General features: G+C 45.5%; 1 protein-coding gene across 1 annotated transcript in view; it reads left to right on the forward strand.

Moving 5' to 3' along the window:
* The window catches only part of FAM237B (family with sequence similarity 237 member B), a 226,773-nt gene that overhangs the window by 137,885 nt on the left and 65,382 nt on the right, over positions 1 to 23,506 (forward strand). The gene's annotated exons all lie outside the window — the stretch shown is intronic.

Raw genomic sequence — 23,506 nt, forward strand, 5'->3', positions numbered from 1 at the left:
ATTATTAATGCTGACTGTTGAACATGACAACAAATTACAATACAACAAACTATCTGGTAATGCTTGGCAAGAGTATTAAAGAAATTAAAGCTACTAATTATTGATGAAGTCAGCATGGTGTCTAACCTAATGCTAGGTTTTATGCATTTAAGAATTCAGCAAATAATAAAAACTGACTACGATGTACTTTTTGGAAGAAAACACTTAACGGTCTTTGAAGACCTGCTACAACTAACTCCCGTAAAAGAACAACCTGTATTCAAGAAACTACTGCATAATGAAACAAAGAATTCACTAGAAAGTATTTGAAATGTAAACATTTTGGAAAACTTTCAATACAAAGAGTTCATCCAAAATATGCATCAAGCATCAGATATACATTATGCAAATATACTAAACTATATAAGAGTGGAAATCCTAACAAAAGAAGAAAGAGAGTATTACAAACCTGTTTCTTCACAAATATGGTCCAAGTAATGTTTCAGCTGTTGAAGTAATGTACAATTGTGTTTATGAAGAAAATGTTATTTGTTTAATACCAACTCTTGAGGAGTGTAATAAATTCAATGAACAATTATTGCAGCTGGAAAATGAAGAGTTTGTCGAAATTAGAGCAAATGATATAATGGAACAGTTACAGTACTACGAACAGAAAAACTGCAATCGAAATTGGATAGCTTATAAAAGTCTGTGGTGAAAACTGCAGGATTACAATAGCAGTTTGCATCTGTAAAAATGTTGTGTAATCTTACGTCATAATTTAAATGTTGAAGAAGGGCTAGTGAATGGTGCAATGGGTAAAGTTATGAAATTTGTTAATTATCCAAACAGAATTGATGTGGAATACTTAGCCATAAAATGTTATGATATTGCTGAAGTTAAGCAGATTGGTAGATGCGTTGTACATTTCCTACTTGTGAAAGACTAGTATGTCCAGCGAAAGCAGTTCCCAGTATTTTTAGTGTATGCAGTATCTATTCACAAATCGCAAGGTTTAAGTGTAGATACAGGTTTTGTTAATAGTAGTAGTAGCGTATTTAAAGAAGGAATGTCATATGTTGCTTTGTCACGAATTAGAACAATTTCTGGCTCATTTGTGATTGATTTTGATAAGAAGAAAGTAGGTGCTGATGTGAGCTGTGTAATGGAGTTTAATCTTTTAAGAGCTCAACATGCTCCTCATTTAGGCCAGCATCCAGTGGTTCAAAAAGCAATACTGGGTCCAAAGCAGAAAATATCAAAACTGTCTATTAGAGTTGAACAGAAAGACGAACAAAAAAAAATGAACATAGAGGAAAGAAAAACTAGAGCACAATGAGGAAATACAAGGCTACATTTTGATAAAAAATCTGGAGTGAACTTTCATGCAAATGTAGTGTTAAATGGACTATATAATTTACCTCATTTTAAAACTTCTGTTAAAGAAAAGGTATATAAAAGAATCTCTTCACAACTTTGTAGTTTACTTGAAGAATTAGGAAGTGATAGAAGTATTATACATTCTGCTATTGGAATAAGAAAACTCACAAATGACTGTACTGGATCAATAGTGTTCTCTCAAAATCTTCGGCAGGATGCTTAAGAATTTCTAATTGTAATGCTAGGACTATTAGACGAAAAAGAGATGAATATCAATTAATTATTTGGTTTAACTTATAAATGGACCCATAACTGTGAAGATCGTAAATTTACTTCTATTACTGAAATCAGTTCAGAACTATTCCTCTACTTGACATTACCAGATTGTGAAGCTGTGCCATTTGAAGATTTAGCTACAAACGCCCATCAAGATATGACCTGTCCAAACTGCAGATCAGAACTTAAGTCAAAGTTGCTTCTACAGAGGTATGGAAAATATATCATAGTCATGATACACCAATGTAGAGTGGATGGTACTAGAAACTGTAATTACAAACTTTAAAGCTGCACAAATTTCCATCTCAAAAAGAACTTTCACAACTATAATACATAATACAACTATAGCAATCATATTTCATGAAGGAATTAATATAACCTCTGGACGCTACATAATATATTTAAGATGTCAAACAAGATGGACAGAGTGCAATGACATGCAAGTGACATTCAAATCAAGACTACCCAAAAAGTTACCAAACTCATATCTGCTATTTCTAGAACGGAAGTTCTAAGGAGAATCTAGGATAAGAAAATGTGGTATTGTGTTGACTTATACATGGATGATGTGTTTCTAAGACAGTATTCGGCCTTTTGGGGGTATTGTCTACAGCAAGCCGTTAGAAATGAAGGACTCTTTTTAACTGCGGGAAAGGAATTTATAAATATTTGAGGACTGAATTCTGTTACTTCAGATAACAAGTAAATGGAGGTACTATAATACCAGTAGCCTTGAGCTGCATGTGAAATGTATCTTCACCACTTCATCACTAAAAAAATAGTCCCCTTTTGTTTCTGCTACAGCAACTTCTATATAGTACTATGAGTTATGTTTTTCATACATGGACTAAGAACATTTTAGACATCATTTGTCCTAACAGGGATGATGTTTATAAAAGGAAATGCAAAACTGGAGACTGTTTCTTAATTGTTGGACATTTTGTACTAGATATAAAAATATCAGGAACAGTTTTAACATATAGTTGCTTTCATTAAGGTAGTAACCTATCTGCAAGCCAGTATTCAAAACCTTGTAGTGAGTGCAGTGAACAGTATGACATAGTTGTAATGATCTACTGTTCACATTTGTTTTTGTTTACAATCCATTGATTGTTTTTCCCCTCTCTTTCATGATAAGTCTTCATACAAAGCACTGTTGAAAGTGAACAAGTATGAAAGCTAAAAACAGGAAAAAACAGGAAAACCTTTGTCTATGTTGAATTAAAGTTTTGGTTAAAAAGATATTGTATGTTGTTTGGTTGCCTAATGTTTGATATTAAATTCTAATACATTTTTGTCTGTTTCTATTTTTTCACAGTGGTTGGAGTTCGAGTTATGTTACGTGTGTCAAATCACTAATCTAGTGATAGATTCATTGAGTTACTACTCATGTACTCATCCCATCTCCCAGGCACAACAGTTGCACTGGCCCAATCATACAGCTACTAACTAAGCAGTCACCCAATCACTCAGGCACTTAAATTCATCTAATCTCCCAGGCACTCCTCAGACACTTATCCAATCACCCAGGCACTACCCATGTACTATGCAAACACCCAGACACTATGTATGCACTCATCCATTCACTGAGACTCTACCCATGCAATCATCCACTCACCCAGGCAGTACTCATGGACTCATCCAATCACCCAGGCAGTACCCATGCACTCATCAAATCACCCAGGCACTCACCCAATCACTTTGGCAGTGTCCATGCATTCACTCAATGACCCAGACGCTATCCATGCACTAACCTAATCAACAAGGCACTACCCTTGCACTCGTCCAATCACCCAGGCTCTACCCTTGCACTCATCCATTCACCCAGGCACTATCCATGCATTCACCCAATCACTCTGGCAGAGTCTATGCCTTCACCCAATGTGCTAAGCACTATCCATGCACTAACCTAATTAACAAGGCACTAACCTTGCATTCATCCAATGACCTAGGCTCTACCCTTGCACTCATCCAATCACCCAGGCACTGCTCTTGCACTCATCCAGTCACCTATGCACTACTCACACACTCATACAATCAACCAGGCACTACCCATTCACTAATCAAATCACTCAAGCAGTACCCATTCACTCAGTCACTATTTATGCACTCTCACAATCACCTAGGCACTATCCATGCATTAGTCCAATCACCCAGGCACTAGAATTGTACTCATCCATTCAGACACTACCCATGTAATCATCCACTTACCCAGGCACTACTCATGCACTCATCCAGTCACCCAAGCAGTACCCATGCACATTTCCTATTACCCAATCACACAGCCTGGATCCATGCATACACCCAATCACCCAGGCACTTTCCATGCACTCAGACTATCACCAAGCTACTACCCTTACACTTATCCAATCACCCAGGCTCTACCCTGGCACTCATCCATTCACTGAGGCACTACCCATGCACTCATCCACTTACCCAGGCACTACTCATGGACTCATCCAATCAACCAGGCAGTACCCATGCACTCATCCAATTACCCAGGCACTGTCCATGCACTCACCCTATCAAGCAGGCAGTATCCATTCATACACCCAATCACCCAGGCACTATTCATGCACTCACCCAATCACCAAGGCACTACCCTTGCACTCATCCAATGACCCAAATAGTACCCATGCACTCATCCATTCACTCAGGCACTATCTATGCACTCTCACAATCAATCACATAGGCATTATCCATCCACTCATCCAGTCACCCAGACACTACCCTTGCACACATACTTTCACTGAGGCACTACCCATGCACTCACCCTCTTACCCATGCACTACTCATGAACTCATCCAGTCACCCAGGCAGTACCCATGCACTGATCCAATGACCCAGGTACTACTCATACATTCTTCCAATGACCCAGGCACTATCCATGTACTCATCCAATCACCCAGACACTACACATGCACTCATCCATTTACTGAGGCACTACCCATGCCCTCATCTACTCACCCAGGCACTACTTATACATTCTTCCAATCACCCAGGCACTATCCATGTACTCATCCAATCACCAAGACACTACCCTTGCACTCATCCATTGGCTGAGGCACTACCCTGGCACTCATCCACTTAACCAGGCACTACTCATGCACTCATCAAATCACCCAGGGAGTGCCCATGTACTCATATAATTACCCAGGCACTACTCATACATTCTTCCAATCACCCAGGCACTATCCATGCACTCACACAATTACCCAGACACTACTCTTGCACGAATCCAGTCACTCAGGCACTACACACACATTCATCCATTCACTCAGACACTACCCATGCACTCAACCATTCACCCAGAAACTAACCATGCTGTTTTATGGTTCTTAGGGTGTTATATGGTACCTGGGGACATAGTCGACATTGCTAAGTTAGCATGCACTTCGCTGCCATTATGCTGCTTTTGCTCTTGTTACTACATGACTTTGTTTTTGCAAGACTCTGTTTGTGCCTTTCACATGAGAACAGACTGCTTTTGTGTTCTCTGCCTTTCCTGGAGTTTAGTCTGAACACGATGTGCAACGTCAATCAACAATGCCCCTTGTTATTCTGTTCTGGTCAGTCCCTAGCACCTAGACATAACATGCTAGACACAGCTGCAGTACTGAAGACTTGTGCTTTGATAGTACGTTGTTGCATGTTGTTTTAACACACTTGGAGAAAGCCATTCCTTGGAGAAGAGCTCCGCTGTTCCTATGATGTAAACCTTTCATCGAGGCTTTAAGGTACGGGGTCGGCTGTCAAAGCCCACAGATCGTCCTTTTTATAAAATTAACTTCTAGTCAAGGGGAGGGTGGTTAGGACTAAATGCCCTTATTTCGACAGTCTTTATATAAAATGACTTCTCCCTTTGTATTCTGTGGAATTGTAACAATGCTAATTGTGATGGGTTTATGCATTTTGCTGCTAGTAGTGGCACCTATACTGTATTGTAGAGCACAATAGCTAAAATAAACTTTTTGAACTATTTCAGTGACTCTGCCTATTCTCATTGTGGAGAAGTACATGTGAGTGAGCGAAGGAGTACGTTTTGCTCCCGTGATTCCTGAGAGAGTCAGGAGTGTTGGGTTCTGGGTTGTCAAATCATTTGTAGCTCCGTGATATTTGGAGGAGAACGAATGAGACACTATAGCTAGTTGGTTTGGCATTTTGGGTACTAATTTGGTAGGTAGGTACACCACCGTTCACTGAGGTCCTGTTTTCCTGGGCATAGTTCTGCAATGCACATATCAAATCACTCAGACACTACCCATGTGCTCATAAAATCACCCAGGCACTAGTCTTGCACTCATTGAATTACTCAGCCACTACCCATGCACTCATCCAATGACCCAGGCAGTACCCTTGCACTCATCCATTCACTCACATACTACCCATGCACTCATCCCTTTACTCAGGCACTACCCATGCATTCATCCATTCACCCAGGCACTACACATGCACACATCCAATAACCCAGGCACTAACCTTCTATTCATCCATTCACCCAGGCAGTATCCATGCACTTATCCAATCACCCAGGCACTACCCTTGTACTCATCCAATGACCCATGCTCTACTCTTGCACTCATCGAATTACCCTGAACTACTCTTGCACTCATCCAGTCACCTATGTGCTATCCTGGCACTCAACCAATGACCCAGGCACTACCCATGCACTAATCAAATCACCCAAGCAGTAACCATGCACTCATCCATTTACTCAGGCACTCTCCATGCACTCTCACAATCAATCCCATAGGCACTATCCATGAACTCATCCATTCACTGAGGCACTATCCATGCGCTCATCCATTTACCCAGGCACTACTCATGTACACATCCAGTCACCCAGGCAGTACCCATGCACTCATCCATTCACTGAGGCACTGCCCTTGTACTCATCCACTCACCTAGGCACTTTTCATACATTCTTCCAATCACCCAGGCACTATCCATGTACTTATCCTATCACCAAGACATTATCCTTGCACTCATCCATTCATTGAGGTACTACACAGGCACTCATCCACTTACTCAGGCACTGCTCATGCACTCATCCAAATCACCCAGGTAGTACACATGCACTCATCCAATCACCTAAGCACTGCTCATACATTCTTCCAAACACTCAGACACTATCCATGCACTCACACAATCACCCAGACACTACCTTGCACTCATCCATTCACTCAGCCACTATCCATACACAATGCAATCACTCAGGCACTACCCATGCACTTTTCCATTCAATCTGGCACTACCTATGCCTTATCCATTCACCCAAGCACTACCTGTGCACTCATCGAATCACCCATGCACTACCCCAGCACTCATCCATTCATTCATGCACTATGCATGCGCTCATTCATTCACTCAGGTGCTACCCATGCACTCATCCAATGACCCAGTCAGTACCCTTGCGCTCATCCATTTACTCATGTACTACCCATGGACTCATCCATTTACTCAGGCACTACCCATGTATTCATCTATTCACCCAGGCACTATGCATGCACACATCCAATCACTCAGGCACCACCCTTCTACTCATCCATTCCCCCAGGCACTACCCATGCAGTCATCTATTCACCCAGACACTACCCGTGCACTCAGCCTATCATCAGGCACTACCAATGCACTCATCCAGGCACTATCCATGCAGTCATCCAATCAAGCAGGCACTATGCATTCATTCACCCAATCACCCTAGCGCTATCCATGCACTCACCCAATCACCCAGGCACTACCCTTGTACTCATGCAGTTACCCAGGCCATACCTTGTACACATCCAATCACTCAGGCATCACCCTTTCACTCATTAATTTACTCGGGAACTACCCTTGCACTGATCCATTCACTCAATCAATCAATCAATCAAGAAATTTGTAAAGCGCACTACTTACCCGTGAGGGTCTCAAGGCGCTGAGGGGGGGGCTGCTACTGCTCAAAGAGCCAGGTCTTGAGGAGTCTTCTGAAGGTGAGCAGGTCCTGGGTCTGCCGTAGGTGGGTGGGGAGGATGTTCCAGGTCTTGGCGGCGAGGTAGGAGAAAGATCTGCTGCCGGTGGTCTTTCGTTGGATGCGGGGGATAGCAGCAAGGGCGAGGTTTGCTGAGTGGGGGTGTAGAAGTGGAGTCTGTCGTTCAGGTAGGCTGGTCCGGTGTTGTGGAGTGCTTTGTGTGCGTGGGTGAGGAGTTTGAAGGTGATCCTCTTGTTGACGGGGAGCCAGTGCAGGTCTTTCAGGTGGGGGGTGATGTGGCTGCGGCGGGGTAGGTCGAGGATCAGTCATGCGGAGGCGTTTTGGATGCGCTGAAGTCGATGCAGGTGCTTGGCTGGGATTCCTGCGTAGAGTGCGTTGCCGTAGTCCAGCCTGCTGCTAACGAGGGCCTTTGTAACAGTTCTCCTTGTTTCGGATGGGATCCACTTGTAGATCCTGCGTAGCATGCGGAGGGTGTTGTAGCAGGAGGAGGAGACGGCGTTGATCTGCTTCGACATGGAGAGGGAGAAGTCGAGGACGAATCTGAGGTTGCGTGCGTGGTCAGTGCTCACACACTATTCATGCACTCATCTATTCCGCCAGGTACTAACCATGCACATATCCAATCACCCAGGCACTACCCATGTGCTCATCTATTTACCCTGTTGTGTAGTTCCTAAAAATACATAGGATTTGTGCATTTGTGGGATAACATAAATGAAGGGATTGGTGTCTAGACTGATTCAGGACACCCCCACAGGATATATCAGCCTATAGACCAGCTAGCTCACAGTGCCACTATAAGCCCCCGAACCCTATCAAGCAACGAATAGTTTCTGGCAACCATTGAACATGACAACCCTTGACCCTTCAAGGATCATGGAAACAGTACAGTACTTTTCACTCAGTCAATCGTGCTCACTTAGTCTCAGAGAGATACACAGAATAAACGTTGGGGACGTTTTCAATAAGCATTTATTGAACCAGCACCATTCTTGAATAAAACATGTTTGCTGCAACAATCAATAGACAGAACCAAGAGAGGAGCCTAGCGTGCAACCAAGATGGCCGCGTAGGTGCGAGGCTCCCGAGGACCTCCGTGACCTCCTACATAAATCCTGACAATATCCTGTCCTAGATGAGGGGACTGTGTTGGTGAGCCCGAGCTGAGGTGTCACCCGTTTTCCGCTTCCAAATTGGACCTCGGACACCGGCGGGAGCACCGAGTGAGGTTTGCGGCCTTCTCCACGCCGGCCCCCCAGATTGGAGTTGTGGGGCGATCCGGAGACAAAGTGATCAACAGCGGCGGGCAGGGCCGGGCGACTCGCGTACCCCGCACTTTCACTTTCGCTTTTGCACCCTCCTTGCTGCGTAGGCGAGGTTGGGTTGCGGGGCGGTGTGCGGTGGTGTGGCCTCGTTGGGGTGCCCTGCCGGCCCGCCGGCTGTGATCCGTCCTGCGGACCTGTGGTTGCCCCCCCCCGGAGCCCGTGAACTGGTTTGTCGGCCTTTTCCGAGGTGATTGGCACGATTTGGGGACTGAAACCATGTCCACAAAGCAAGATGGCGACCGGGCAAAGGTGAAATCGACCCGCCGTGGCGCAGCCCATCAGTCCAACAACATGGACCGCTACACCCTCCAGAAGGGATCTCCTGAGGTGCCGCGTAGGTCCCCTGAGGGCCCGACTGATGCTCCTGCTCTGCCCGCGGATCTGACCCTGCGAGATGTCATGGGCGCTATCGCCGAGATGAAGGCCTCGGTGGACCAGCGCTTTGACACACTGGCGCAGAAGATTGACTCGGTCCACGTGGATGTTGGCCTGGTGAGGGCCGATTTATCCAAGACCAATGACCGGGTCGATTCTTTGGCCCACACCGCCTCGGGCCTCACAACGGACGTAGCGGCCCTCCAAAAGGAGGTGCGCCGGCTTGGCCAGGCGAGCGCCCTGATGGATCGTCGACTGGAAGATGCCGAGGACCGGGCCCGGAGGAACAATGTCCGCATTGTCGGGGTGCCGGAGGGACGTGAGGAGGCGGCGGCGGACCTGTTTGTGGAGGACCTGATTCTCACCCATCTCCAGCCCCGGGGGCTGAGTAAATTCTTTGCGGTGGAACGTGCCCACAGGGTTCCCGGAGGAAGACCTAAGGCCGGAGCCCCTCCGAGGCCTCTCATTGCCCGGATTTTCAACTTTCGGGACAGAGACGCTATCCTGCAGACTTCTCGGCTACAAGGACCAGTCAGACTCGACAATATGGACGTAAACTTCTATCCTGATTTCACCCCAGCGGTCCAGAAGCAGAGACTGAGCTTTCTCGGAGTTAAACGTCGTCTACGGGACTTGAACCTCAAGTATGCGATGCTTTTTCCAGCTAAGTTGCGGGTGGAGGTGGATGGCCGCACGCACTTTTTTGATCGTCCCGAAGCGGCCGGGGACTGGTTGGACTCTTTGCCCGGGGATCGGGGCCGGGGGGGTGGGGGGGCGCGGTTGGAGGGGAGGGCTCGCCGGATCAGGACTGAGGGACTAATAGTAGGCCTCGCTCTGGACAACATTATCGTCACTTTTGACTGTTCGTGTAAGTTCCCCTCCTGTGGAGGTAGTACGGGGTCTCCTGGGGGCTCTCCCTCCTCCTCTGGGGGACTAGTTAGTTTAATCATTTATGGGGCGACAGGCACACTGCACTTTGGGGGGGCTGTTTGGGCTCATGCAGGGGTGCAGGGAGGGGGGAGTTTTGTTGGGATGGGTGGGTTGGGGTGGGGTGTTGTTTGTTTTTACCGCAAGGCAAACCCTTTATTGTATTGGTGTTTTTAAGGTGCTCTCAGGGGGACGAATGATGGCTTCTGTACGTGATGGGGGGTAGGGACCTGACTTTATTGTCTTGGAACGTTAATGGACTGGGGGATAGGATCAAGCGAGGTGTGGTCCTGCAGTATCTGAAACGAACTTCGCCAGATGTGGTCTTTCTGCAGGAGACACACCTTATTGGTAATTCCTTTTGTGCCATGAATCGGCGTGGCTATCGTTTGGTGGCCCACTCGGGCTTCACGTCGGGCTCACGGGGGGTGGGCATCATGGTGAAGAACTCGCTCCCGTTGGAAATAGACGAGGTGCGCCATGATGAGAGGGGACGCTACACTGTCTTAGTGGGGAGAATGGAGGGCAAAGTAGTTGTCTTTGTATCAGTGTACGTCCCACCGGGGTTACAGTCTACCACTTTTGCAGACCTGGGGCGCCTCCTTCTTGACCTTCCGGGGGGGCTTCTGGTGGTTGGGGGGGACTTCAATGCGGTGGTTTCTGGGACCGTGGATCGCCACCCCCCTAGGGACCTCCCCCGGGCGCAGGCGTGGCTGTCCGGCTTTCTAGATACACTGGGATTGGTGGACTGCTGGCGCTTAAAACATCCCACGCAGCTGCAGTACACTTTTCACTCGGGTGCCCATGGTAGCCTCTCTAGGCTTGATTATGTCCTTGTCCCTGCGGCCTATGTGGGGAGGGTAGGAGAGGTACGCCATTTGGCGCGGGGTATTTCAGATCACTCCCCGCTCCTGTTGCACTTTGATGTCTTCCCGAGGGGGGAGGGCAGGGTAGCTCCAATCAACGCCTGGTACCTGCGCGACCCCACCATTCGCGCTGATTTGATTAAATCCTTGCAGCGGTATTTTGATGAGAATGTGGGGTCCGTCCCTTCGGCTATCTCCCTGTGGGAAGCCTTCAAGACAGTTCTTAGAGGGGAGGCCCTCTCCTTTATCTCCCATACCCGGAGGCGCGAGCAGGAGGAGGTGACCCGGGTGGAGGCCGAAATTGCTGAATTGGAGGGTGATCTAGAGGGTGGGGTGACGGATGCTGCACTACATGTCCTACAACTTAAGCAGGCGGCCTACAGGGCCCTCGTCACGGAGGCGGCCAGGGGCCTCAGTAGAGAGCAACAGGGGCGACTGTATGATGTGGGTGATAAGGCTGGTAAACTGCTTGCGTGGTTGGATAAGAAGGAGAGAGCGAGTCGTGTGGTCCCGCTGATTGAGAGGACGGATGGTGTGCGTGTCACCGAGCCAGAAGACATTGTCTCTTGTTTCGCGGATTATTTCCGCGATGTGTATTCCCCGGTTTCTCCCTGCTCGGAGGAGGATTCCCATGCCCTGCTTAGGGATATCGCGCTGCCTTCCCTCTCGGTGGAGGACAGGGTGTCGTTAGATGCCGCTCCCACCTCCGACGAAATTGCCCTCGCCATACGCTCGGTCGCATCCGGCAAGGCCATGGGCCCGAACGGCATCCCTATCGAGTTGTATAAGCTGCGACCGGATGTACTGGCACCCCATCTCCGCGCGATGTTCCTGGCGGCCCACTCGCTGGGCTCCCTCCCGCCGGACCAGCGTCTGGCTACAATCGTGGTGATCCACAAGGAAGGGAGACCCCGGGACCGGGTTACATCCTATCGGCCCATCTCGCTCTTGAATGCGGAGCCCAAAATCCTCGCCAAGGTGCTAGCCAACCGGCTGGTCGGCGTGGTGGGCGATCTGGTCCACCAAGACCAGTCCGGCTTTATTCCCCATCGCAACATGGCCCTCAATCTGCGGCGCTTGCACGGGGTGCTCGCGCGTGTCCCGTTTGTGCGGGAGCCGGCCGTATTGGCGTCCTTAGACGCCACCATGGCGTTTGACACGCTCGAGTGGCCATACATTTGGGCGATGCTGGCGAAGTTTGGATTTGGCCCGGGGTTCATCAGCTGGGTCAAATTGTTGTATTCGGGCCCTTTGGCGCAGGTGGTGGTGAATGGAAGAGTATCGGTCCCATTCGAGCTGGGACGGGGCACGCGACAGGGCTGCCCCTTGTCGCCGCTCCTGTTCGCGCTGGCCTTGGAACCCCTGGCGGAGTGGCTGCGGTGGCACCCTTCCATCCGTGGTCTCCGTTGGACCCCCGAGTATGAGGACCGCGTGTCCCTATACGCTGACGATATCCTTTTGTACCTAGCCTCCCCGCGTAAATCACTGATTGTCCTGGTTGATGTTTTGCGCTCATTCGGCCGCAACTCAGGCCTTGTCATCAACTGGGCTAAATCATGTGTGTATGTGCTTTCCGGGGAGGCTCCCGTCCTCCCGCGGGGCTGTCCGATCCAGATTGCCTCTCAGGGGTTTCGGTACCTGGGTGTTTATATTACTCTGGACCCGGAGGCCCGCTACGAGCGGAATTTGCTTCCCCCCCTCCAGCGCTTGAAGGAGGACGTCGCGCGTTGGCGGCGCCTGCCGCTTTCGCCGCTCGGCCGGGCGGCATTGTTTAAAATGATGTCGTTGCCACGCTTCCTGTACGCTCTCCAGAACACTATGGATTTAGTCCCAGCGCGCTACTTCCGTGAGGTGGAGAGTCTACAGCGCCGCCTGTTCTGGGACGGGAGGCCGCGTATTGCCCTGGCGAAGTTGACGCTCCCATGGTACGACGGGGGGATTGCCCTCCCGGATATTAAACGGTATTACTGGGCCTCCCAGCTAGCTGCAATTAACCATGGCCTTTACGGGCCCGCCTTAAACCCGGCATTTGAAATGGACAAGATGCTCCTGCCTGGTGGCGACTATAATCGAGCGCTCTACTCTGGCGCGCCCGGCCCCCGCCTGACGGGACCTACGCGTGTCATGGTGCGAGTATGGCACGCGGCTAACGCAGCTATGGGGTGGAAGGACCGTTTGACCCGGGCATCACCGTTGTACGCGTCTGAGAGATTGGGCTCCCTGTGGACCTCGAAGGGCTTCGAGAGGTGGGACACGATAGGCATCAGTAAAGTGGGGGATCTCTGGACGAGGGGGGGATTTAAAACATTCGAGACGCTGCAGACGGAGTTTCAGCTGCAGGGCAGTGAATACTTTCGGTACTTGCAGGTCCGTCACGCACTGGGCTCCGTCTTCCCAGACGTCGCCTCCATCCCGGAGTCTTCCCCCCTGGAGGATAGGGTGCTGGACGGCCACGTTCCGGACAGCACGATCTCCCTCATTTACAAAAAAATGATTAATGACCGATCGGGCTTGCTGACTGGCCTCCGCGAGGCTTGGGTTGCCGATGGGCTGGAGTTGGACGACGAGGACTGGATTTCCGCGGTGGCCTCTCCGAAGGAGGTGGCCATACCGGCTCACCTTCGCTTCGTCCAGCTTAAGATACTCCACCGGGTTTACATGACGGGGCCAAGGCTTCTGCGTATGGGCTATGCTGAGGATGGGTTGTGTAGGCGTGGGTGTGGTGCTTTGGCTACTTTCTTGCATATTTTGTGGGAATGCCCGAAGGTGGAGCGATTCTGGCGTGGTGTGCATGAGGTCCTGCGAGTGGTTACGCATGTCGCGCTGCTGCCTGAAGCGAGGAGATGCCTGCTGAATGTGTGGGAACCAACTGACTACTCGGTTCCGCAGACGCGATGGGTGACTCTGGGATATATGATTGCTAAGCGTGACATTGCTCAACTGTGGGGATCCCAGAGGCCCCCGGCGGTGTCGGCCTGGAAAGAACACATGGATTGGTGCATGTTCCGAGAAAAGGTGGTGTATGTGGCGAGGGGTAAGCCTGGGGCATGGGTGAAAGTATGGGGCCCCTGGAACGCCTACCGCGGGGGTATCTGCGCGCCACCACTGCTGCCTGCTGCCTCACCAACCCCGTCCCCTTAGTTGACTCCTTTCCCCAGCCCCGGGCACAGAGTTTCCCCAGTCCTCGATCTGTTCCCCTTCCCCTCTTTAGACTCCTGTGGATGGCTGGGGTCCCCCATTCGGGGAGCACGTGCTGTTACTTTCGATTGCGGGTTGCCTTGCGGGTGTGATTTTTCGTGTTGTTTGTATAAAATGAAACCGTATTGTGGGGTCAGAGTGATGTGGCCCACGACGTTGATACCTCCTGATTCTGCTTCTCTGCAAGGCCAAGTGTTTTTGAATGTATGTCATATGCTCCTGTCATTCTAGCGGCCGGCCGGAAGGTTGTAGGCCCATACTTGTATATTCTTGAGATTGCAATAAACGGTTTCAAAAAAAAAAAAAAATAGACAGAACCAAATGTAAGAGGTACAAGCACCAACAGAGTAAATAGTAGATTAATTTCTAACATGGTTCTAAGCAACAAATATATGTAGGGATATTTAAAAACAGTAATCTTTGAGTACTCCTACTAGGCGTACCCCACCTAATTGTTCCCTCAATGTACCTAGCATACATGTGGGTGTGAAGCCAAGAATCCCCTAGGTAAGAGCCAACCCATTACCTGATGAGAATGAAGGACCTCATCTTGGTCACAAGTTGGACACCCCGCAAGGGATGTCAGACCATTGCATGTTGAAGCCTTGGCGTGCAAGGACCTCCATTTCAGTGTCAGTATAAAAGCATCTCCTCTAGTTACCTAGTGATGGTGGGGTTCTTTTGTACCAAAAATGTGGCCTCGGGGGCTCTACCACAATCTATATGTTGTATGTTTAAGTAGATGAGCCTAAATCAATCACTGTAGTTATGCAAAGTAGCCCTGTAGCACGAGGATGAAGATAGCGATGACTTTTGTACAGATATGTTAATCCTGTTATGTACGTCATGTGCAGGGGATTTAGGATATGATGCTAAGAATTTTCATGCATAAAAAATGAGGCTAGTTTCAAGGAAACCAATCGATATTTATTCAGCACATAACTTGGTGAAAGGTCATTGCTAGAACTTTTATGCAGAGCAAGGTAGGACAAATGTAGGTAAAAGGTCGCTTTGCTACTTAGGCCTGTATAGGAAACATAACAACCCAGCCACCACCCATGTACTCATCCAATCACAGAGGCACTGCCCATACACTCATTCATTCCCCCAGCCATTATCCATGCACTCATCCATTCACTCAGGCACTATCCTTGCACTCATCCATTCACTCAGGCACTACCCTTGCACTCATCCATTCACTGAGGCACTACCCATGCACTCCTCCATTCACTCAGCCTCTACCCATGCACTCATCCATTCACTCAGTCATTACCCATACACTCATTCATTCACCAAGCCATTTTCCATGCACTCATCCATTCACTCAAGCACTATCCTTGCACTCATCCATTCACTCAGGCACTACCCTAGTACTTCTCCATTCACTGAGGTACCACCCATGCACTCATCCATGCATTCAGGCACTATCTTTACACTCATCCATGCACTTAGGCAGTACGCATATTCTCTTCCATTCACACAGCCACTACCCATGCACTCATCCATTCACTGAGGCACTACCCATGCACTCATCCATTCATCCAGGTGACTATCCATACACTCACCCAGTCACACAGGCACGATGCATTCATTCATCAATCACCCAAGCACTATCCATGCACTCACCCAATCACCAGGCACTACCCTTGCACTCACACATACATTCATTCACTTATATAATCCGACACTCACCTATACTACCGTTCATATATGCAGTTACTCACCCATATACCACTGACACATCCATTCACTCATCGACACAGCCATACGCACACCCACTCACCCATACAGCCCCTCTCAGATGCACTCATGAACCCATGAACCCATACAACCAGTGATTCACCCACTCATCCATGCAGGGAGTCACACATCCCCTCACCCACCCACACAAGCCCTCATATAGCCATACAGGTACTCAGATACCCACTCAATAACCCATACAGCCACTCATTACCTACTTACTAACCCATGTAGCCACTTACACAACATACATTCACTGAGACATGTATAATCACTTACTTATACAGCCAGTCATTCACCCCCTAAATAAGCCATAGGGGCACTCATACACCACTGATTCATTAATACACCTTGGTGAATATATATTTAACACTCATAAACATTTTAGAAACCCTCACAGTCACAAGATAATGTTATCAGTGATGTCATATGAGATGTCATCAGAGATGTCACTGACCATATCATGAGTGATGTAATATGTGAGGTCATAAACAGTGCATTGCGGGGAGCGAGTTATAGTTAGCCCAGCTAACTATAACTGCTGAACTTCTATGGTTTTGTATGAGTGAAATATCACCCTAACTATAACGTCCATGTACCCTTTGTTTTTTCAGCGAATATATATATATATATGTATTCATATATATATATATTTATTCATATATATATATATTCACTTAAAAAACCATAGGTTTCACACACGTTATAGTTAGGAATTAGCATTTAAAAAACCTTGCAAATTCACTTAAAAAACCATAGGTTTCACACATGTTATAGTTAGCTGGACATTTAACTCATAAAAAACCATTGAAATTCCCCCGTTATAGTTAGTTCAGATAACTATAACTCGCGCGACCGCAATCCACTGCTGATGACGTCACATATTACATCACTCATGACATGGTCAGTGAATTACTGATGACATCTCAAATGACATCACTGATGACATCATCCATGTGATAAATTAGTGTATCTTCTCACACCCTAATATAACCTTTGATACACCGACTCAAAATTTCAGACGGCCATTTTGAAAACCATAGATACTCCAATACCAATAACTACATACCCACTCATTAACTCTTAGGTCTACATACACCTCCACTCACTCACCTGTACAGTCACTCATACTTACAGTCACTCCGTACAAGACTATCATATGCAGTTATACACCTATATAGACACTCACACACCGCCAATCATCCATTGAGGTACTGACACACCTAGTCAGTCGTGCAAGTAATTAAACACAGTCCAATTTACTCACCTATACACTTAAACACACTCAAGTTCACTTACTCATAAAAATAGTACCACATTCTTACGCTCTTATACAATCATTGATACAAGCACACACTCATCCATACAGCCACTCTCACAATCACACACTCTCACATATACCCACTTATATACTCTTACACACATATATACTGCCTTTCACATATGTAGTTAGTCACACATGTACCACTGAGATATACATTCTATCCCTAACACACCCATACATACACTCACCCAACCATACAGTCCATCACAGATGCACTCTTAAAACCATGCACCCATAGAATCACCCACTCACACATCTATGCATAGAGTCACACACACCCTACCCACACAAACATTCAGGCACCCATACAGATACTCAGATAACCAATCAATAACCCATATAGACACTCATATAGCTATTCACAAAACCATGGCGCCACTTATACACCTACACACAGACACATACAGACATTCACACAGTTTAGTCACTAGTCTGCAGTAAGATACATTTAATGACTCACTTATAGAGTCAGTTACGCACCTAGAAAATCATCCATTCACACACTTGTACACCCACTCATTCTTCAACAGACCTTTCCCTATATATATTAAACATATTAAAACTGTACAGAAACACATACTCACTGGATGATGTCATCAGTGATGTCACTGACCATGTCATGAGTGATGTAATATATGACGTCATCAGCAGTGCATTGCGGGGGCGCGAGTTATAGTTAGCTGAACTAACTATAACAGGGCAATTTCTAGGGTTTTGTACGAGGGAAATGTCCAGCTAACTATAACGCCCCTGAAACCTATGGTTTTTTCAGTGAATTTCTAAGGTTTTTTAAATGCCAATTCCTAACTATAACGCCCCTGAAACCTTTGGTTTTTTCAGTGAATTTCAAAGGTTTTTTAAATGCCAATTCCTAACTATAACGTGCATGAAACCTATGGTTTTTTCAGTGAATTTCAAAGGTTTTTTAAATGCTAATTCCTATCTATAACTTATCTCCAAAGATATCATGTTTAATGATTTTGATTGGATTTGTATATTTTTCAAATTCAGTTTGTCAATTTCATTAATTACATTTTTTTTTAATACTTTTTTATCACCATTTTTTAAACTTATTTTTTCAATTAATTCTTTTAAAAATTAAAAATTATTATTTGATCTTAATGAGTTTTTCAAACATATTTTTTTATATTTTTCAAAATATTTTTTTAACTATATGTTCAAAACTTTATTTTATATATTTTTTTGCCATGTTTTTGGATCCGCGCACCCAACGTGAGAGGAACCGTGCACCCAACGCGATAAGATGCGCGCACCCTGCGCATATTTCGCCGTTTTTTGTTTTTTTTTTAAAAAGGGGGCCCCAGGGGGTCCTTCTGGGACCCCCTAAGCACCTCTAGAGGGTCAGAGTATTTCCACTCTGCCCCCTTTATATGTTTTACACACTTATTCCCCTTGCTTCTTCAGCCTCGCTTCTACCGAGGCAGAAAATGGCCACCAACAGTTCCTGGTTTCGAATGTAGAGAGACACTCGACAGCCAATTAGCATTCAGTGCGCGATCGGGAGGGTGCGCGCTCGGTTCGGGGAGGGTGCGCTTACGGTGCGTGTAGGGTCCGCAGTTTCTCCCTGGCCACAGATATTTATGTACTTTTAACTCTAATTTTCTCAGGAACTACTGAACGGATTCACACCATTTATGCAAAAGGCACGAGTCTGCACTGAGGACTACCTCTTTGCCAAATTTGGTGTCATTCCGTTCAGCGGTTCAGGCTGTAGCTGCGACAACAGATGCTATGGGAAATTGCATGGGGAAAACGCATTTTGGGACCCCCTTTTTTCTCGGCCCCCGCTTGACGAATCACCACGAAACTTTCTGGGTGGGAGTGGAGCAGAGCTGGCCAAAAGTTTGGGAAATTTCGCGAAGATTCGTCAACCGGCGCCAAAGTTATTCCCAATAGAATGTTGCAGATTTCCTATGGAAAATAGGTCCTAACTATAAATATCTACTGGCGACCGCCAGTAGATAATATATATCTATCTATCTATATATTCACTGAAAAAACCATAGGTTTCACACATGTTATAGTTAGCTGGACATTTTACTGATAAAAAACCAATGAAATTCCCCCGTTATAGTTACTGTAGGCAACTATAACTCACGCGACCGTAATCCTCTGCTGATGACATATGTGTCTTTATGAAAAAAAAATATTTGTAATATATGTATAGCTAAAATTTAATGGAAGAAGACATGGGCAAATAAGTGTCTAAATACAGTATTAGCATCAGCAGAGGATTACGGTCGCGTGAGTTATAGTTGCCTACAGTAACTATAACAGGGGAATTTCATTGGTTTTTTATCAGTAAAATGTCCAGCTAACTATAACATGTGTGAAACCTATGGTTTTTTCAGTGAATATATATATATATAAAATCTACTGGCGGTCGCCAGTAGATAGTTATAGTTACAACCTAGTTTCCATAGGAAATCTCAAAATTCTATTTTGAATACCTTTGGCGCCGGTTGATGAATCCTCGCGAAATTTTCAAAACTAATGGGGCGCTCTGCTCAGCTCCTACCCTGAAAGTCTCGGGGTGATTCGTCAAGTGGGGGCCGAGAAAAAAGGGGGGTCCCAAAACGCGTTTTCCCCATGCATTTTTCCATAGGACCTTTAGACACAGCTACAGCCCGAACGGCTGAACAGAATTACTTGAAATTTGGCAGAGAGGTAGCCATAAGGTCAAGGAAGTGCAGGTCTGGTGTAAATCTGTTCAGTATTTCCTGAGAAAATAGCATTTAAAAGCATATCAATATCTATATCTGCCGTGCGCGAGCGCAATTCTGATTGGTTGTTAGATGTCGGTAAACATTCGAATCGGTCGAAACCAGGAAGTGTTGGCCGCCATTTTGTCTCTCGCAGTCTGAGGGGGTGAAAAACAAAGGTGGAGAACGTGAAAAGGGGGCAGAGTGGACAGTTCCTGGCCCCCTAGCCTTGGTCAGGGGGTCACAGAAGGACCCCCAAGGGAGAAAAAAACAAATTTTATTTTTTTTTTAAATCGCGAGGTGCGCGCACCCTATGCACACTGCGAACGCACGGTGCGCGCACGGTGTAAAACCTGAAAAAAATAAAAAAATAAATACATAACTTAGCATTTAAAAAACCGTACAAATTCACTGAAAAAACCATAGGTTTCACACACGTTATAGTTACGAATTAGCATTTAAAAAACCTTGCAAATTCACTTAAAAAACCATAGGTTTCACACATGTTATAGTTAGCTGGACATTTCACTCGTAAAAAACCAATGAAATTCTCCCGTTATAGTTACTGCAGGCAACTATAACTCACGCGACTGCAATCCTCTGCTGATGACGTCAGATATTACATCACTGATGACATATGTGTCTTTCTGAAAAATAAATATCTGTAATATATGTATAGCTAAAGATTAATGGAAGAAGACATGGGTAAATAAGTGTCTAAATACCGTGATGTAATATCTGACGTCATCAGCAGAGGATTGCGGTCACGTGAGTTATAGTTGCCTGCAGTAACTATAACGGGGGGGTTTCATTGGTTTTTTACGAGTGAAATGTCCAGCTAACTATAACATGTGTGAAACCTATGATTTTTTAAGTGATATATATATATACATATATCTTCGGTTTGCAGCCCAAGTTACGATGCTGGCGCACAGTTTCAAAGGGGGTGCGTTTCTTTTCCGGCAGAGCCAAGCCGGTATCCATAAGCCAATTCTCGCTTTGCAGCGAAGTAAAGACGCACTCACTTGTTTACAGGAACAATTAAGGCGGATTTATTAGTTGTTTGCCATGCCCTACGCGTTTCGGTCAAGTGATTTTGACCTTAATCACGGGAATAGTGTGAAGCAGAGAAAAGGTCTTATTTTATTTCTATCTGCACACAGTTACTTCCTGTTATATATTTTGGTGCATTGTGGTTAATGTGGTATATACATTACAAGTGTTACTAAGTGACATTAGTGATTGGTGTACTTATCTCTCTTTCATTTTTGAACATTCTTTATGTTTTCTATTGTTCTGTCGGCAATGTTAATGCATTATGTCCGTTTTCACATGTCCTTATTTATTTACAATCTCTCTTTTATGCTCCTTGGTGAGCTATTCTTTGTTGGTTTTCATTTCTTGGTGATTCTGGTATCCCTCTTAATTCCCTTCTTTTTTAAACTCAGTGTTTCATTTCTTGATTTATTCATGTGTTTTATATTCATCTTGATGTTACTCTGTTTCATTTGTAGCACTAGAAAAGGTTTCAAAGATGTACATAAAGTTCTTCATTCTGATTGAGACCTCTCGGTTCCAAAGTTCTGAAAGCAACTATGTGTCTTGATCCTTTTTGACGTAGCATCCTTTCACGATTTCCTCCCCTTTCTGAAAGTGGTATTTGTTCTATAGCCCCGAATTGGAAACATTCCCACCAACTTTCATGTTCTTTTTTCTCCATGTGTTTTGCTATCGCGTTCGAGCCGTCCTTGTGTATGGTGGCTCGGATGTGCTCAACGATTCTTTTCTTGACCTCAAAGATGGTACTTCCGATGTAACGTAACTTGCATGGGCATTCCACCATGTAGATGACATAGTTGCTTTTACAAGTTAGATGCTGCTTAATCTTCCATTTGGTGCCCTTTTGGATCTCCAACTCTCTCACATGTTTTGCAATTTTGCACGCCTTACATTGTTTACATGGCCAGAAGCCTTCTCTTTGTAGCCATGGTGTAGTTGGAGTTTCTTTAAAATGGCTGTGCGTGATTTTGTCAGCAATGTTTTTTGCTCTACGATATGTTACATTTGGGTGGTCTCCCATTATCTTTGCCAATGATGGGTCAAGTTGTAGAATGCCCCAGTGTTTTTAATGATCTTGATTAGATTTTTGTTTTCCGCACTATATGTTGTGATGAGCCTTATTGTTTACTGATCAGGAGATTCTTCCTTCAATTTGATCTTCTTCAATATATCCATTTGTTGTTGATTTGTTACTCCCTGCAGGCCTTTTTCAATTACTTTCCTTGGATATTGCCGTTTTTTGAATCTGTCACTTGTTTGTTGACTGTGTTTCTTAAATTCATTATCCGCAGAGCAGTTCCTCCTAAGTCTTAGGAATTCCCCGTAGGGAATGCTCCATTTTAGAGTGTCTTGGTGGAAACGTTCCCCATGTAGTATCGCATTGGTAGATGTTTTTTTGCGATGTAATGTTGTGTGGAGTGTGTTGTTTTCCACATAAATATTGGTGTCGAGGAAAGTTACTTGTTTTGTACTGATTTCAAAGGTAAATTGTAGTTTTGATATGTTGTTATTTAGTCTTGCAAAGTAACTTTTGAATTCAAGCTCTGTGCCGTCCCATACGATTAGGAGGTTGTCTATAAAACGAAGCCAGAGAATAGTTTTTTCCAGAAACTCATCATTCTCTGGGGTCCAGGCCACCTGTTGTTCAAACCAACCCTAGGTAAGATTTGCATAGTTGGGGGAAAAAGAAAAGCTCATGGCACATCTCTTTATTTGCTTGAAGATTTGTTTATTGAATGTAAAGATATTATTGTTCAGGCATAGGGTGATCATTTCCATTAGCATTATATTATGTTGATAATATTCGATGTTTCTTTTGCCTAGGAAGTACTTGCAGACCTGAAGTCCAATTGAATGTTCAATATTGGAATACAAGGTGAATTTCTAAGGTTTTTTAAATGCCAATTCCTAACTATAACGCCCCTGAAACCTTTGTTTTTTTCAGTGAATATATATATATATATATATATATATATATATATATATATATATATATATATATATATATATATATATATATACAAACACACCAAAAATCCAAATACGTGCGCTCTCAGGGTACCAAGTACACAAACCAGATGACAAGATGCAAAGTGTTTATTACACTACGCGTTTTGACTGCGTCCGCAGCCTTGGTCACGTGATCTGGTTTGTGTATTTGGTATCCTGAGAGCGCACGTATTTGGATTTTTGGTGTGGATTTACTGCTGTATGCTCTGCCGGCATGTGCGCCACCTTCCTAGGGTCCCATCAATCTGGAAAGAGCAGCGATCTGGAAATATATATATATATATAGTTGTATGTCATAACCACGCAGGCAGTTATCAGGCCTGCCTTAACAACGCGGTCCAAACCACAAATGT

The sequence above is a fragment of the Triturus cristatus genome, chromosome 10 (assembly GCF_964204655.1).
Source record: "Triturus cristatus chromosome 10, aTriCri1.1, whole genome shotgun sequence".
In the NCBI taxonomy this organism is placed as follows: domain Eukaryota; kingdom Metazoa; phylum Chordata; class Amphibia; order Caudata; family Salamandridae; genus Triturus; species Triturus cristatus.